The sequence below is a fragment of the Panthera tigris genome, chromosome F2, assembly GCF_018350195.1.
Source record: "Panthera tigris isolate Pti1 chromosome F2, P.tigris_Pti1_mat1.1, whole genome shotgun sequence".
Classification (NCBI taxonomy): domain Eukaryota; kingdom Metazoa; phylum Chordata; class Mammalia; order Carnivora; family Felidae; genus Panthera; species Panthera tigris.
The window spans coordinates 61,594,087-61,612,826 of NC_056676.1; the positions used below are offsets into that span (position 1 = coordinate 61,594,087).

Consider the following 18,740-nt stretch of genomic DNA (forward strand, 5'->3'; position numbering starts at 1 on the left):
TTGGGCACTTTAAGTTGCCAAGTATGTTCAAAAATGGTATTTCGAATAAAGCACACAAAGTGACTGCTGATCTAGAATTGGAATATTCAGCCTCCCTTTGGATGAGGAACTGATGCTCTTATTTTAAGCTATTCATTCTCCAACAGATGACAACACGAAGGGAGAAATCAAGTAGCTATGTCTATTTAATTCAGCGCACATTCATAATAACACGAATGTTTCAGTGCGATTTCAATGCAATAGGATAGTGTAAAGAAGGGCTAGAACTCTAAAATTAGAAATGACTACTCAAACTGGATATAAATATTACATACATGTACTTTCACTTCCTGTAAGCAATTAAGTATAATAGTAGACAGAATGGGAGAACTATTTAGGGGCTTAATTTTGTGTTAGACTCTGTTATTTCTAGAGCCTCCTTTCTCCAGTAAAACTCTGTGCTTTGATTCTAAAGAAAAGGGTCGATACCACATACGAGACTCCGCGACATCACACAAGCACATAAAACTGTCATCGTGAAATACTGCGCTGCATGATTTTGTTACTGCCCCTTTTATTCTTGCCGCAACGGACACACACCCTCAGAGGATGGATTTGCCACTTCAAGGCTCGTGCCCAGCGCTGGATAGAAACAATAAAAACAGTCTCGGGAACAGGAGCCCCCAGGGAGGTAGGCACTGCCATCTAATCTGACAGCAAATCCACCTCTGAATTAATAATTTTTATACTTCCCACATTCTGAATGTTTTTTTTTTTTTCTCAGATGAGAGGATTCCTCCATTCCTAGAAAGGTGCCCAACCCTGAAATTAAATCCAATGCTCCAAAACCAAATTTATTCCATCAGATATCCATGCACGAAAGCTAAAACCCTAGCTTCAGATTATCAGCACACTTTTCAAAATCATCAGCAGACATTAGCAGGGGTCTTTAACCAAGGATCAGAATGTCTCCAAATCTCATAAAAACATATGCAAAAGTTTGATGTGTACTTTTCCGCAAGGGTTCAGAATCCACGGAGTGGTCTGAGACCAAAATAAATGCAACAAGTGACTACAAAATTAAAGGGAACAATCAGAAATAAAGCTATACCAGCTGAACAGAATATAGAAACTGCCTTCAACCTAATGTGTTTGTGTAAAAGAAATGTGATGACAAACTTTTATCGTGCACACTATAACAGAAAAAAAACCCATTTGTTTAATAAAAGGTAAGTTGAATTCACACATGTAATTGGGAAGCTTTTGTTGTTACTGCTCTTACGTATTCATGTACAAAGAGATTCTTTATCGTGTAAGTAGGATTTAAAAACCTGGTAGAAACAAGCCCATTCTCAGGCTTATAAAACAAGCCTTTACAGATAATTATGTTTTATTACTCTTCATTTTATGGGGATTGTGTTATACAAAACAAATACCAGATGCCTATTTGTTTTATTCATTTCAGGGGGAAAAAAAATCCTACAAGTACCTCTGCGAATAGAACTGCTTTTAATTAAACACAATGCACAATGAGCACATAAAAATTAATACTGTTTGAAGCCAGCAGGTAGAAAGTAAATGTATCGAACACAATAGTGGAATACCCCTTCTTTTCCTGCTGAACTGAGAAAGCGGACATTCCCAGGCTTATTACTTGGGAGCTAAAACCAGCAAGGGATACTCAAACAAGGTTATTCACAGACTCGTTTGGGGAAAATTAAGGCCAATGTTCATGGAAATATAAAACCTGGAGGTGAGAAGAAAAAAAAAAAAATCTACCTGTTTTAATGGCACCCATTTGAACCAGACCCCACGTTAGCCTTCCTTTATGAAATCAGTCTGGTCCATTCTGAGCCCTTTGGGTAAAGCTGTTGAGATGGAATGAACCAGGTTCATTTCTGCTACATCAGAAAAATGCAAAGTGATTTCTGGCATGGTTCTTTCTGACATGGTGATTTCTGGCAGACTTGATCTGCAAACACTTACCACAGAAGGACATGTCAAACAGTAGCTGTCTGATTAATACAGCCATGCTTAAAAACAAAAAAAGGAGAGAAAGAAAGAAAGAAAGAAAGAAAGAAAGAGAAAGAAAGAAAGAAAGAAAGAAAGAAAGAAAGAAAGAAAGAAAGAAAGAAAAGGGAAGGGAAGGAAAAAAAAAAAAAAAAGCCCGGGGGGAGGGGGGCGGGCAGGGGCAGAGAAAAGAACAGTCACACTACAATCTGACAGTTTCTTCCTGCCTAAATTATTCTTGCAGCAATGGACACACAACCTCAGAAACAAATCATATCTGTTCAACTGTCAGTTCTAATCGGAAAGTGAAAATCCAGCACCCAGCATGTTAGTCCCCAGATGAGGAAATGTGGTATTCTTCTGTTACTTTTCTCCCCCTTTGCTTCTGTTTCCTTCTTCGCTTTTGATAAAGTCCGAGTGAGCCCTACTCGCTGCCTCGGGCCCAGAGCCGTACCATCCCGCCAGTCCTGGTTTGCAGACACCGGAGCCAAGCAGACAAGAAACAGTTTGACTGCACCGTGTGAAGAAACGTGGGAGAGTTTGTAGTTGTACCTGGCAACCAACTTTCCACAAAGAATATCGACAAACCTCTTCCCGGTCATGCTTACTGACAGGGGTCACACCCCAACTTCTAAGACCTGTGATTCTGAACCTCCGGGTTGTCCTGACTGAGGCAAAGCTTTCACTCAATTTTCCCTCCACAGGAGACTAAGTCTTTTCAATCAGTGGACCGCGGTCTCTTGCTTAAATGGAAAAAATAAACTGTTCATGATTTGAAAAAAAAATTTTTTTTAACATTTATTCATTTTTGAGAGACAGAGAGAGAATGCAAGCAGGAGAGGGGCAGAGAGAGGGAGTCACAGAATCCGAAGCAGGCTCCAGGCTCTGAGCTGCCAGCACAGAGCTCAATGTGGGGCTCGAACCCATGAACCATGAGATCATGACCTGAGCTGAAGTCAGATGCTTAACTGACTGAGCCACCCAGGCGCCCTAACCTGTTTATGATTTTTATATTTAAAAAAAGCGATTAAAATCCTAAGGTTTTTTTTAGCCTTTAAAATAGATTTTTTTTTTTTTAAATTTTTTTTTCAACTTTTTTTTAATTTATTTTTGGGACAGAGAGAGACAGAGCATGAACGGGGGAGGGGCAGAGAGAGAGGGAGACACAGAATCGGAAACAGGCTCCAGGCTCCGAGCCATCAGCCCAGAGCCTGACGCGGGGCTCGAACTCACGGACCGCGAGATCGTGACCTGGCTGAAGTCGGACGCTTAACCGACTGCGCCACCCAGGCGCCCCTAAAATAGATTTTTAAACAGATGTGGGAAACTGAGAAAACAAAGCATTTAAACTAGTGATCCCTCCAAAAAACTCATTTTGCTAAAAGCAAACAAATAAACAAAAAAACCAGCTTGGGGCTACTCCTCATTCTGACTAAGGAACTGGGGGTGAATATACAGGAAGACAGACTGTGATCAGGAGTCAAATGCCATTTTACATTCTATTATAATCTAACCAAAGGATTATTTTCACAACAGAATAGTTTCAGCTGTTAAAATAGAGAGACATCTATATGTATGGACATGGAATGATGCTTGATATATAATGAAGTGATTAAAAAAAGAAATTAGATGGGGCGCCTGGGTGGCTCAGTCGGTTAAGCGGCCGACTTCGGCTCAGGTCATGATCTCGCGGTCCGTGAGTTCGAGCCCCGCGTCAGGCTCTGTGCGGACAGCTCAGAGCCTGGAGCCTGTTTCAGATTCTGTGTCTCCCTCTCTCTGACCCTCCCCCGTTCATGCTCTGTCTCTGTCTCAAAAATAAATAAACGTTAAAAAAATTAAAAAAAAAAAAAAAAAAGAAATTAGAAAAGAGAACATATATATATGTTCTAGTAAATAGGTAGTGAATGGGAGACATAGTGTAGGTAACTTTCACTTTCTGTAATATTTCAACTTTGAACAATGCTCAAGTATTATTGCTGCCATCTGCACTCTGAGTTTTAAAAGAACTTTTTTCCCCAAAACATCACCAGATTGTCGTTTGTGCTGTAACTCTTGGGTGGCTCTATCTTCAAGGTTAAATGTAAAATTGAGTTTCCAAGATGAGAATTGTTAGAAGTGAGAACAGCTTGACTTGAATGGCCTGAGGAGACCTGACGTAGGATGAGGGACAGCAAGGGGTCAAGAAGAGTGTGTGTGCACCTGCCCTTGGATGTGCATGCAAGCACAAACCTTCCCAGGAGGGAGGGAGAGTCAGTTATTGAAAGGCAAAGTAATGAGGGGAGCCTGGATGGCTCAGCTGGTTAAGCATCTGACTCTCGATGTTGGCTCAGGTCATGATCTCCCTGTGGGTTCGAGCCTTGTGTGGGGCTCTGCACTGACAGTGCAGAGTCTGCTTGGGATTCTCTCCCTCTCTCTCTCTGCCTCTTATCCACATACATGCTCATGCTCTCGTTCTCTCTCTTTCTCAAAATACATAAATTTTAAAAAATAAATAATAAAAAATAATAAAATTTTTACGAAGGAAAAAAAAAGGAATGAGAAGGAAGAGGCACAAAGTAAGTGGGGTGACTCCGGCTGGGAGGGGAGCTTTCAGAAAGGCCGCAAATGCCTCTGGTGGCTCCCTGGTACAGCTGGAGAGTACCTAAGGAAAAAGAGGAGTGGTAAAAAATCCATCCTCGTGGGTGGGAGTGGGAGGTGCCAGGTGCTGCTCTGCAGAGAAGGGTCAACTGAAAGCCTGTAAAAAAGAATGAAGTGGCCTGGGGACGAGCCTTGGAAGCCAAAGCCAGCTTGTAGGAAACCATGTCCCTGGCGGAGGGGGCCACAGAACTGTACCCCTGTGCCTCCGCAGGAAGGCCGGAGCTACAGGGTGAGAGCCCAGGAGAGACGCTTCCCGCCCCCCCCCCCCCCCCCCCCCCCCCCGAGCGGCTGGCCGAGCAGGGCAGGCTGTTGTACCATTCGGCAGCCGCCGGCGGGGAGCGAGCCGCGGTTCCCAACAGCACGGTTGCTCCCTTCCTTGGAGGGGGGCAGTCAGAGCACCAAGGGACAGACAGAGGGCCCTTCCGCCGTGGGGTGGCCTGGATCCACCACAATTCTCTGCAATGGATCTCTGCAATGTCAGCCTGCTCCTCAAAAGGAAGCAAGCTTCGGAGCGACAGAAACCATAGCTAGCCAAGAACCGAGGCCTGTCCCACACCATACAGTGCAGTTCAGGCTCCATAAAGCGGGCATTTAGGGATATTACAGAGTTATGATCAGGAACCCACTCACAGCTAAAATGACAAAGACACAGCTTATTCCAAAGCTGCAAATCATCGTGTGATGTCGGTGAATCTCTAATTCCACACCTCAAGGTGGAGAGCAGGAAGGAGGAATTCTTCTAACCACATTTCCCTATTCAACATCCCCTCTGGGTTGCTGATTCCAAACAAAATTAAAGGATCCTGATAATTCAGTTCCAAAGTCTTCTATTCTGTACCACAGGCCACCATGACCAAAAGACAATCGATTGGCAAATATTTCTCGAGGACCTACCGCATGCTCAGCACTGTGCTGATGCCAGGGAAACAGATTCTAAAGAAATACACACCATCTCTGTTCTCTCTCAGCTGACTGACATTCAAGACTATGACCTGACTTAAATCTGACCTCTACAGACTCATAACTTACAATGGACTTTGAATGCAAGTAGAATATAAAGTGTGAAATGTCCCAGTAACTTTGTGATTAAAAGGTATTTGGAGACAAATGGTGGAAAGAAAGAGCCTATTGGCTACATTTTTCCACCGTGAAAGGAGGTGCTGTATACTTTGATCCCAAAATATACGTACATATATTGGTCTGGCCCTCTTGATCTGTACTTGAAAAAGACATACACTAAAAAAAACTTTAAAAGATGAAGAATTCTAGAATGTACCATAGCCTTTCCTCCATCTGTTTTGGTTCAGGAATTTCTAGACTAAAGAAAGGCGGATGGCGAGCTAATCAGATATAGGAGGCACCGTCAAGCAAACTACTGCAGGGGTGGGTAAACCCTAGGGTACAGAAGAGGGGCCAGCTTTCCCCAGGAAGGCACAGAAAGCTAGAGAGACAAGAACTAAGTAATTACAAGGCAAGGCAGAATGATCTGAGGTTTAAAACTGCCTCAGCCTAACTTCTAGAGTTTCTCTGGGCCCTGTCATGACAGGACAGAAGAAGGACCCTCAAAGCCTGCATGCCCAGATCCCTAAAATTACACAGGGTGAGAGGATGGGGGAGGCGGGTAGAAAAACTTCAGAGAGTCCCTTAGATTACCATCTCACCTGCCCTGTGTGGACAGAGAAATGCTTCATCCAGGCTTCTGCTGATGAGGTTGGTGATGACCAGACAATGCCCGGGACTGAAGGGCAGGCCAAGTAGCGGGCTGATTTATGTTCTGCTCTCTGAAAATTCGTTAGACCATTTCTATACCCCCAAGGGGAACTCAAATGACAGCCTCAAATGACAGGTCTTGTACCAGGTCCTGAATAGGAGCAAACTGAGAAAACGTCCAAGCCACGATACCCCAGAGTTCCAAAAGCGAGTATTTTAGACTTTCAGAGACATGTCAAAAAAACCCAATTAATTCACCTCATCTAATGAAATGAGTTCACTGAAAATACAATACGGTATTCTTATCAATCTGCTACCTGAATCTACAAGTCAGCTTACCAGGAGAAAGAAAGGCCATTTTTACTTTGTGGAGAAGAGATAAGAAGACTTTGGGACAAAGAAAGGGAAGGGGTGGGATGAAAAAAGTAGTATTTTTAAAAAATAGCACCTTGACTTTTGGCAGAAAATAATATCCGACACCTGACTCAGGAATGTTTCCAGAAAAAAAAATTTTAGATTTTGAATATCTATTCCACAGACAAATACAAATACCTATAGTCAACCTTGTGAATAAAATATATACACTGCTTCCTGTGTATATACCCTTACTTCACTTACCCTTAGTGAACCATACGCAGAGTCCCTTTTCCAAGAGCTGACATTAGAGAACCCTCTGTGATTCTGTGAGTTAACACAAGGATATAATGCCGTTCTAACATGTTTGTTCATTTGTTCTGATATGATGAAGTTCCGAGAGACAGGATTTCACCGGTGGTATATCCCAATCACAGCGAGGGCTGCTACCGTGTGGAATCCAGTAGGAAGCGGATCACATCTGGGTTTGGTGGCAAAACTGGTATTTAGGAAAAGCTCTTACGATATGTTTGTGCATTACTGCAGCTGGGTCCCCTTGCAGAAAGGATGGAAATGTAACTTATGCCGTGCCTGAACACCCCCCGCCACCTAGATCTTCCAAACATCAGCTAAAATTTCCTCCCTAACGTTCACCCCGACTACAGTTAGAGGACAGGCACTGTTACTGCTGGTAAGGCCATCCTAAAGGAAAAGCCATTGATTGTTAATAGCCATGCAGATTGTGGAGAGTAGAAAGGTATTCCTTGTTGACGCTTCCTGACTTGCTATGTACTGCACAGTGATGGGATCACAGAATTGCTGGCGAAGAAAAACTAGTTTTATCTTCTCCATCTCGCCCAGGTTTATCCCGGAAAGTCATTTCAGGTGATCCCACTGGTACATCTGCCACTGTTTTAGTGCATTTCCAAGAGGCAGGGACAGGAAGACCCATGTGATTGCTCAGCTGCACAGAACCAGTAGGAAACATAACACTTCTGTAAAAGGAGAAAGAATTTTTTTAAAGACACAGAGTCATACTAATGATTCGGACTCTCGGTCGAACACCTTCCTGGAGATGAAAATCTATTGTATGTTGGCAACAGTTAGAACAGGTGGTTGGAATTCTGGGCACCTGCCAAACCACCTTGAGCACCTATATGACTGGCAAGCTGCTGTATCATATTGCGCACTACAATTATAATGAGCTGTAAACAGATAGGTCAAATAAAAGAAATGAAATGAAAGCAATGATAAACACACACAAACGCTAAGTCTGAAATGATACACAGTGTAACATGTTTTAACGGATCAGATTAAAGGCAATGGTTAAGAGTGATTATTGACTGAGCCCTTACTATGTACCAAATACCACTGGAAGCACAATGCGTAACATTACTTGTTTAATCCTCATAGTAACACTATGAGGTGGGGACTATTATTTTCCCCATTTTACCAGTGAAGAAACAGACGCAGAGAAGAAAGTTGCCCAAGGTTTCACAGTGGCAGAGCCGCCACTGGAAATCAAGCCACTACTCTCCAGAGCCCACGTGTATAATCTCCATGTGACACTTGGCTGGAAGTCAAGAGATGCATGTTCCATTTCCGGTTCTGGCACCACTGGCTACGTGACCTTGGGCAAGTTGCCCAACTTCCCTGGGTCTCTATTTCCTTATCTGTATAATGCAAGAGTTACACTGAATCTTTAAGGTTATTTCCATGATCTTATGGCTCTGTCTTCCAGACAAAACTATCTGGTACCATGACTGAACACCATCCTCAGACAAACATATGACAGACATACGGACACAAATGTACGTGTACAGAAGTCGCAATCAGCCATGAGCTCATAAGTCTCCGTGCAAGAAAACCGGATGAGGGAGACTGAGGCCCAAGGAGGCTCAACAGTCACCAGTACTCCCAGAGAATATCTACTTTGTATTTTGAATTTAAGGATGTTCATTTCTTGACTTATTTTTATAAAAACTGAAGATTTATTCTGATAGCATTATTTACAACAGTCAAGACACGGAAACAACCTACGTGCCCATTCACATATGAATGGATAAAGAAAATGTGGGATAGATATACAATGGAATATTATTCAGTCTTAAAAAAGAAGAAAATCCTGCAATTTGTACAATTGGACCTTGAGAGCATTACGTTAACTGAAATAAGTCAGAGAAAGACAAATACTGTATGGTCTCACTTCTATGCAGAATCTAAAACAAACCAAACATAGATATGGAGAACAGATTGATGGTTGCCACAGACAAGAGGTGGGAGATAGGCAAAATGGGTAAAAGGGGTCTAAAGGTATAAACTTCCAGTTGTAAGATAAATAAGTCCCGAGGATGCAATATACAGCATGTTGACTATGGTTAATAAGAATGTATCATATACTGGAAAGCTGCTAAGAAAGATCTTAAAAACTCTCATCACAAGAAAAAAACTGTTATGTATCAAGTCATTATGCTGTACACCTAAAACCAATACAATGTTAAAGTCAATTATATATTGGTTTAAAGAAGGATTTGTTTTGATATTTAATCTTTTTGGCCTCTTTTGTCCTACTTGGGTTACTTCTTAGACACGGCTAAATCTAAACGAAGCACAGAGAAATATCATTCCAAGCCTTTAAACTATACTATACCAAACAGAGAGGTACCTAAATTTTATCTTAACACAAAATACTGTTCATTTAAACAACAACAAAAAAAACATATAATATAACTCTCCAACCTAAATACAGAAAATATTATACATTTCCACTCTTTGAATCAATAAAAGACTGCCCTACATTTACAGGTTGGCAACATTACACTTGCATACTTAAAAGTGCAGTTATCATGAAAGGTGTTGCTTACAGGTAGCTTTTTTAATGCAGTGTGAATTTTAAAGGAGCCATGTAGCATATAAGAAATGGTGTTTTCAAGAAAAATTTATTCTCCACCTCTCAGTAAAGCAAAAGCATTTCAGTATGAGATTCCCTGTGATTAGGTCTTCAGATTGGCTTAGATATTCAGATCTAGCAATAATTTTGGTGAGTGACCTCACCAAGCTTTGTAAAAACATGAAACATAATTCTTATGTAATCAAGGGCCATATGATTGCCACCAAGGCTGAATTAATTTTTGAGACCTATTAGAAGTAACTGTGATACAGTGCGTCCTCCATTTTATTTCTCTCTACACCTGCAGCACTTGTACACGATACTGCACACACAAGCTAACACAAACCAGGAGACTGTAAACGCAGGAAATGGAGGCCAGTGGGAGAAACAATCATACACCTTTCCCTTTGCTTTTTTCCCCCTTTGCTCTTTAATTAAATGATAAATCTCAGTATGAATTCATTAGAAGCCTGATGGCTCAATTAAGCACTATGTTATTATATACTCTGGGGCAATGCTTCAATATCAGTTAACAGAATTTGGAAGTAACCTGAGCGAAAAACACAAGCCAAGCCAAAAGTTATACCTGACCAACCATTTCAGAGAAAAATTGCAGTTAAGGAGGAACAAAAAGTCTCAATATCTACAGACTATTAAAATTAAATAATAAAAAGACCATAACGGCTTCTCGTATAACACTAAATTATTTAGATTCATATTATGCAGCAAACCCGCTCAATTCATTTTAATTTGGTTTCACTAACACACTTACCCAACAGAATGGGAGAAAGAGAAAGAGAAAGAGAAGAAAAAGAAAGAAAGAAAGAAAGAAAGAAAGAAAGAAAGAAAGAAAGAAAGAAAGAAAAAAAGAAAAAAGAGAGAGAAACTACCTTAGGGTTAAAAAGTTTATTGACAGAAACATCCCCTTGAAAATGAAAATGAAACAGGCGTCTGGCTGGCTCAGTCGGTAGAGCGTGTGACTCTTGATCTCAGGGTTGTGAGTTTGAGTCCCACATTGGGTGTAGACATTACTTAAAAATATATATAAAACATATTTTTTTTAGTTTAAAAAAAAAAAACAAAAATGAAAAGAAATTCTGGGTGAATCAACAAGTGATTCAATGAACCCGGAGGACACATGGGAAGGTCTGTCCCGTAAAACAGAGCGTGGCATCTAGAGAATCCGTACTTTGAATACACAGTCAGCGGTGGTAATGTTTCCATCAGTTAAATAAATGTAAGTTGTTTTCACTTACCCAGCCAGAACTGAGTGCCTGGTATGAGTGGGTCAGGCACAGTGCTAGGATGTGGAAATGTAAGGGCCACTGAGCTCAATGGCCCTTCCTAACGAGGCTTTCCTTCCCCTCCGTATTTAACACTGCAAAACCTTCCCTTACCCCCATTCGCATGGTGCCCCCAAATCACCTGGTGAGCTTTTTAAAAACCTGGAACTTCGTCCCTACAGTCTGGCCACAAGTAGGGCTCAGGCCCCATTTCCAGAAACTACCCAGGCTGAGATCCACTGCCTTACTCCCTGCCATGTGCTGCTTCTCTCTGCAGCCGTCTGGCACCTTCTAATACATGCCATCGCCGGCAGCTGCCAGCCCCCAGCCACTAGAGGGGGAGCGCCGAGAGGGCGGGGATGTTTGGCGCACTGTTGAATCCTTGTGCCTGCAGTAGGTGCTTAATGAATATCTGTTGAGTACATTACTGAAAAACCAACACGAATCCTCCCCTCAGGGCCTGTACAATCTACTAAGAAAAGAGAAAAACAAATAGTTAAATGAGCATAAAATAGTAGCTGCAGCCAAGTATTACACGTTCTGTTAGAGCACATACCAGGAGAATCTGACCAAATCTGAGGCATCAGGAAGTAACTGCAGAAGAAGAAAAAATGGAGCACGGGGAGAGCTTTCCAAGAAGGACAGAAAAGGGCATGCGGGGAGAGGGAGGAGGAGGAAAGGGGCTCTGCCAAGGGCTGGCTGCAGGACAGGCAGGCAGAGCTGGACCAACCCCACCTTGATATCATGTCAAACTAGGAGAAGCCTCCAAGGCAAGTCCAGCTAGGGTGGTGGCAGGTCGTAGTTTCCATCAGGGGCTGTGGTGATTTCCACCAACCTGTCAGGGTGCCAGACCACATGCAGGAAGCGTGAAATCCATGTTATACCTCCACCCATCAGTGCCCGTCCCGGGCACCCCTGGGTGCGGGGAAAAGGCAAAGCAAGCTGAGGTCACGCGCTCTGACACGCCCGCCAGGACGACCCCTCAGCCACACACTTCATGCCTCCTCTCCTCTCATGGGCACCTCCCTTCTCCAATCTCCAACCTCTATGTGCCACACCTGGGGCAAGCCGGCCAGCACTGGCCCGGGGCCACTCTCTCACCTGAGCCCACGGCCCAAGTCACTCTGGGTATTAGTCAATCAAGAGTAGCTAGCGTCACAGGCCCACACCGCAATACCAGGAAACTTTTCATTTCTCATAACTTTAAAGTACTGATATGTGTCATAAACCCCAAGAAATCTGAGTTAGCAACAAACACCCAGAAATTCAATGCTAATTCCGAGGGCACCCCATGTATCTAGAGCCCTTGGGGAACTTCCTAGGCTTGGTAGACAAATTTTCAAATGGAGAACTTACTCTTAGGAGCAGCAAAACATTTTGCTTTTAACCGTCAGGGTTAAAAGAAAAAGTTATAAAACGCACTACTTGTTCCTCTACTTTCTTTAACAAAGGACGGCGTACATCAACGATGGCCCATGGTGTCGTTCATCGGATATTTAAAGCAGCCATGCCTGTGACAGGCGTGGCACTAGGCGGTGGGGTTTACAGGGACACTCCCCGAAGAGTCTCTAGGACACTGTCTCGGGCACTGAGCCAGCTGTTCTCCAACCGTAGTGCTTCTTTCCTTCTTCTGGGCATTACGGTTTATAACTCCCTGGCCTGCTTCCTCACGTTCACATCGCCGGCTGTCCCGTCCTCCTAGATCTGTCCGCAAGAATCCCCCTCTTTTTACATTTTACTGCTTCTAATCTACTGTGGGCTGAGAAACCAGACTGCCAAACTGGTTAGAACTGTCTCTCTAAAGTAAGATTAAATAAATACTAGGGGGCAAGTCCAAGGGATAATCGATCACACTGTTGTGGGTGAGGATGTGGTCTTTCTGACATCAAGCCCAGCTGTGCAGAAGCAGTAAGGAGCTTACTGGGAAAGAACGCGGGTTCAGCAGCCGGGCGGGCCTGGGTCACATCCCAGGTGTGCGCTCTCAGGTAAGTGACTCACAGAGACCCTCTGTCTCGGTTAGGCATCCAAAATGCGTATCTTCCTCCTGGGTGGGCATAAAGACTGAAGGAGATACGGCCCATCACCAGGCACACAGTACACTCTCAAGAAAGATTAGTTGCTATTGCCATTATCGCCGTCATCATCTGGGCTCAAATATGTCATGCCAACAGGATATGGCTTCAACAGTGCCTGCCACCGCCAACTTCCCCTAACCACAGTCCCCTGTTCCAGGAAGCAACTTTAGGCTGTTCTTTGCAAAAGGATGGCCACTTAAATCTAGAGTGGCAAAGTGGCGGGGCAGTCTTTTAACTGATGAGATCACCGCCATACCCGAGATGTGGCCAAATGTGAATGGCTCTCCCCAGAAGGAGTAACAATGGCCAGTAAAGTCAACCAGCCTGGTTTCCTCCCGGGCCTGGACAAGAGTTTTCAGGAAAGACAGGGCAGTAGCTGGCAGACACACACAGGCACAGGGGTGCTAGCCAAGGGAGATATCAAGGTGCAGAGTGGGAAGAAACATATTCTGCTGAGTTCTGAGAACCTCCTGGAGCAGTTCCAGACGAGTGTCTGTTCCACGTCCCCTCAAATAAATCCTGTGGCTTAAAGTGACCTGAGTAATTTTCTGCTTTTGGCAACCTAAGGGCCTGCCGAACTAGCCCAGGGAGGTTACTGAGTAGCTCAGCTCCATTCTTACGATGGGTCCCTCACAAATGTCACCCTCGGCCGGTGAGGGCGCACAAGTCAACTGCAGAAAGGTAACCTGTATTCTTGGAACAGCCCGCCAGGGAACTTGGGGAAGGTGGAGTCAAGGAAGGGCCTGATGGCCCCAGAGACCACCCTGTCCCTGCTCCATGCCACCTGTAGGCTGTGGCTTGAAGGCCCTGTGTAGGTCTTTCCACAGCCCACAAACACAGTAGCTATGTTTCCAGTAGCTATGTTTCCAGTAATGCCTACCGCCATTTCTTGGGGATTAGGTGCCAAGGAAAAGAGGAGCAGAGTTATTTCTGGGACTTAGTTAAGGAAAGCCAAGTGATGGGGCACCTGGGTGGCTCAGTCGGTGAAGCGTCCAACTCCTGGTTTTGGCTCAGGTCATGACCTCATGGTTCATGAGTTCAAGCCCTGCACTGGGCTCTGTGCTGACAGTCAGCAGACTGGGATATTCATTCTCTCTCTCTCTCTCTCTCTCTCTCCCCCCCCCCACGCCCCTCCCCCACTTGCTCCATCTCTCACTCTCTCAAAAACAAATAAACTTAAAAAAACTAAAAAAGAAAAAAAGAAAAGCCAAGTGATGAAACTAAGCAAACCACTACAGTTGATTAGAAAATGGCAGGAAGATGGTTTTTAGTAATAACACCACCCTGCAGAACACACTAGCATTTACAAGGAAGGTTCATACACACTGCCTCATCTGAACCCCTTAACAACCCTGTGAGGCAAGTGTTAGGGTCTCCGCTCGCAGATATGGAAACTGAGGCAGAGGGTGAGCACCTCATCCATGAATCTGTGGGGGTCACTTCCTTCCTCGGTCCGGGGTCACAGGCTGTCTTCTAAAGGTTCTCCGAGAAGACTAGAAGGCACACAAAATGAGGCCCTGTATCCCCACAAATCCCACTGCTGTTCAAAGCAGTTACGATGCAGAGAAGGCCAGAGAAGGCCCTGAACGGAACTAGTCGTAAACTGGTGGCCGGCTTTGTTTTCAGTCTTGGTTTTTAAATCACTTGGACGAGGGCCTCGTTTGCACTGAGGAGTCCAGACCTTAAGAGGATGCCCCAATCCACCTCCAAGGCACCATGGAGTCAACAATAATATACAAATAATAAGGAGGAAATAGAAACAGGGCTCTGACGAAGTGATACTGTTCGCTGAGAGAATGACATCTATTCAGGTCAGGCCTGAGGGAAGGCTGTGAGGAGAAGGCAGTCTGAGGGCGCCTGCTCAGTGAGAGGCTCCCCTAGGTTTCTGGCTCCAGCAAAAACAAAACTTCAAAGGGAGCAGAAGCTGTGGGAGCTTCAAAGACCCCCTGCAGGACCAATTAACACCTACAAATGTTTATCTAGGCAGCCATTTAATGATGGCTACTTCACTAAATGGGTGCACAGCCTCCCCTCAAAAATAGCTGTTCCTCTCAAAAAGACTGAGTTGGGGGGTGGGTGGGGAGAGGAAGTTCTGCCATGTTTTCTGAGAGACCTCACTGGGGGGGGGGGGGGAGACGAATACAACAGTGAAATTCACCACAGACTTACTTATAATAAACAATAACAATTATAATAAAAAAACCAACACTAAAAAAACTCTTATTTGTAATAATAAAAATGAGAAATAATCAACAACCAATCTCTTAAGAAAATGTAAATGGCACCAGCTACGGGTTAGTGAAAAACCTCACACAGCCATTAACACCTGATTTTAATATTTTAATAGGATTTTCCTACTTAGTAGAAGTGGAAAATGTTCTTGGATAATGTAAAGAGAAAAGCAACATGCAAAAAAACATCTGAAGTGTGACTTCATGACCGACGGACCGGAATGGGAAGGAGAGTCGAGTGATTTGTTCGCGGCCGCAGCCCTAGCTCCAACCCCTGGGCATCTGGCACAAACAAGGCACTTAAGGAAAATGTGTGGAATTCATGATTTGCTTCCTATTAATTAAATAGTAACTAACATATCCATATGAAGCACTCGGACCTGAGAGGTACAATGATACCCTCGTAAAGGCGTGTATGCTGACAGGCCAGCTACACTGAAGCTTGATCATAGTGGTTACTTCCCCTAACAGGGAGCTCTTGTCAAGGGGATTAGAGAAGGAATTTGTTTGCAGGTTTATATCTTCTCTATTTTCCCAATTTTCCACAAAGGCACTCGGTAACTTTTATAATATTTTTTTTATAAATTTTTTTAATGTTTATTTTTGAGAGAGAGAGAGAGAGACAGAGCGAGAATAGGGGAGGGACAGAGAGAGAAGGAGATGGAATTTGAAGCAGGCTCCAGGCTCTGAGCTGTCAGCACAGAGGCCGACGCGGGGCTCGAACTCACGGACTGGGCCATGAGATCATGACCTGAGCCGAAGTTGGATGCTTAACTGACTGAGCCACCCAGGCGCCCCTGACTTTTATAATATCTTAAGCTCTGTTCTTCTTCACGGAGCCTGAGGACCCGGAAGCAGTGGCGTGGTGCATTTCTTTCACAAATGGAACCTTCCGTTGGGTCTCCCATTTCCACTGGAACATGCTGTTTACCTAGGGCGACAGTCAGTGCTGTGCCATCTCACAGTTCACTTACAACTAGAAAGGGAAACCCTGCACTTTATCGGTGAGGGCAAAGGTCACCCATTGTCCCTTTTCCTCGCTTTTTTTTTTTCTTTTTTGGAAGATCTCTAGGAGAGAACTAAAAGCAGAATCTGCTTTTAAGGGAAGGGTTTAAGGAGTTCAATGCTTAAATGTCAAAATTAGGGGCCACCTTGATCACATCCCTGAGCCAAATTTTCTCCTTGGGAAACATGTGTTTTTAAAAAGCAGTGGAAACAAAGATAAGATCCACCAATACCTGGATCACACTACACTCACTAATAAATAACATAAGAAACACAATAAATAGCATAAGGTAGAAATTTCATTAGATCCTTTAAGGTGGTATCATTTTGTAGAGGAAAAAAGAACGGACTCGGGAATCCACGACCCCTGGTTAGAACGCCACCATTGATTCACCACATGTGACTCTGGGCACCTTACTCTACCCTCTCCGGCCTGCTTTCTAATCTGTAAAATGGGGATTTAACCCACCTCACACCGTTGTTGAAAGGCTCAAATAACAGGCATTCAACAAATCTCGCAGTTTTGAGGGAGTCCCTGTTTATTAAAAGAATGTGGTCACAAGTGGAAGAGCCTCCAAGGGAAAGCAATTAGTCACTAGGCTCACGGACACATGAGCCCGGTGTTCACGTCTGAACATGGAACACGCTCAGGAGACTGCAGAATCCAGTGACCACTTAGCCTGACCTGGTTCACCCTGAGCAGCCATGCAGAGGCAGCAGCAGGCCTCAGTGAGAACCAGAGAACCGGGGCCAGAACACCTGGCTTTGTGGTCTCAGTTCAGCCACTTACGAGCTGTGCCACCTGTGGTCTCAGTTTACACATCTGTAAAATGGCCTCACAAGACACCTTGCAAGATGGTTGTGAGCAAAGCAGCCAGGCCGCATCCAGTGCAATCTTTGAAGTGATATTAGCATACTCAAGGTGACTTTCTAGCAGTGTCTTCGGGGGAGGCAGAGCTACAGGTGTGTAGACAAAGAGAACAATCACCAGTGGAAGGTGTGACAGCTTCCCCCTCTGCCAAGTGTGTGCCATCTAAAGCTGCTGGCTCCGTCAGCAGCACCAAAGGTGGCCTCCCATTGGTCTGGCCTGTCCAAGCCTCAGGAGCAAGCCATTCGCCATATAACAAAATCCTGCAGGCTCCTCCCAGTTCAGGTCAGATTCTACTCTAAACCAAGTCCTTTGTTGAAGGGGACTCAATCAATATGCAAACGTCCCCGGATGTAGCACATAGCACCCCTACCTTTATTTGGGGGATTCCTTGTAAATGAGACTCCTGGGTCCTCTCCAGAAAGCAAGTTCGGATGGAGGGAAGAAAAGGGGAGCAGAGAAAACTAGAACCATGGCACCAGAAGACACATTTGCCAATTTCATAATTTTGCATAATGTTCCCTATCTTTATTTTTAAACTGTGCTTGTATGGTTTATTTTAGAAATGCTTTTGTGCTCTCATACAACTGTGGTGAGTAGGGGGGAAGGCACTCATATTTTACATTTAAAACCCAAGAAGCACAATTTCTACCTTTCATTTCAGAGGAGGAAAGCATTCACCTAAGGTTCACTGCTGGCTCATGAACTTGCTCAAGGGGTCTGTTAATATGCTTTGGGATGATGGGGAGTAAACAAATAAATCATTTACAATGACTACTTGTTGTGCACGTTTTCTTTTTTTATAACTGCATCTGTATTCTGCTTCTCTGTTAGGTTAAGTCACAGTCCAGTCCCCAAATCCCTTAGGTCCAAAATGCAAGGTCCAAGAACCTCCTACTTAGGCGAAACAGCTGCAGGCACCTACACCTTAGGCAGCAATGAAAAACAGAAGGTGAGCCCTACAGCAAGAATTTGGAAGTCTGAGGATGCCCTGAGCAGCGGCTGTGCATCCACCCAGAAAATTCTGTGACAGGCTGTGCATGCATGTAGTTCCTAGGGCTTTTTTCAAAGTTTGTCCAAGGTCTTCATCAGCTTCCCCGAGGATTCCAAGAGAAATCCCGTAAGAACAGCATCAGTAAGGCTCTCCTAGTGGCTGGAGGGCTTTCAAGTATATCTGTAATTGAAGACGTCAAGGGGGAAACTTCACCCACCCCTGCCACTAACCAGTTTCTTAACCTTCAGCAAATCCCCGAAACACTCCATCCCTCAGTTTCCACATCTGTGAAAGGAGGATCCTGGAAGCTGAATGATCACTTAGCTTCAAGACTCTTAAAAATGCCAAGATTGTGAGGTACAGCTTCAGCAGACACAGGGAAAGATATCAAAAAGGCCTGCACAAAATCCTGCCTGTTCCCAGAAGAGCTGCTTAAAATATTCGCCACTGCCTTCCTTGGAGGGGTCAAAGATAGAAGCCACCTCTCATTTCCTTCTCTTTCTTCTATTTCAGAAAGCCAAATTTGAAGCTTCACAATAATGCCCTTTCAAGGGATTTGAACTACGAAGTTCATGCAAGAAATATAGCAGCCCTGTAAGGATGCACGAGAAGCTCAAAGGAGTGAAACAGAATTTCTCTAAAGCTTCACTACGAATCATGTAATCGCTGCAGCCACTTCTTTTAGCCAGTATCATCGACATCTG

General features: G+C 44.1%; 1 protein-coding gene across 1 annotated transcript in view; it reads right to left on the reverse strand.

The window, feature by feature from the left end:
* The window catches only part of EXT1 (exostosin glycosyltransferase 1), a 284,959-nt gene that overhangs the window by 261,359 nt on the left and 4,860 nt on the right, over positions 1-18,740 (reverse strand). The window lies entirely within an intron of this gene.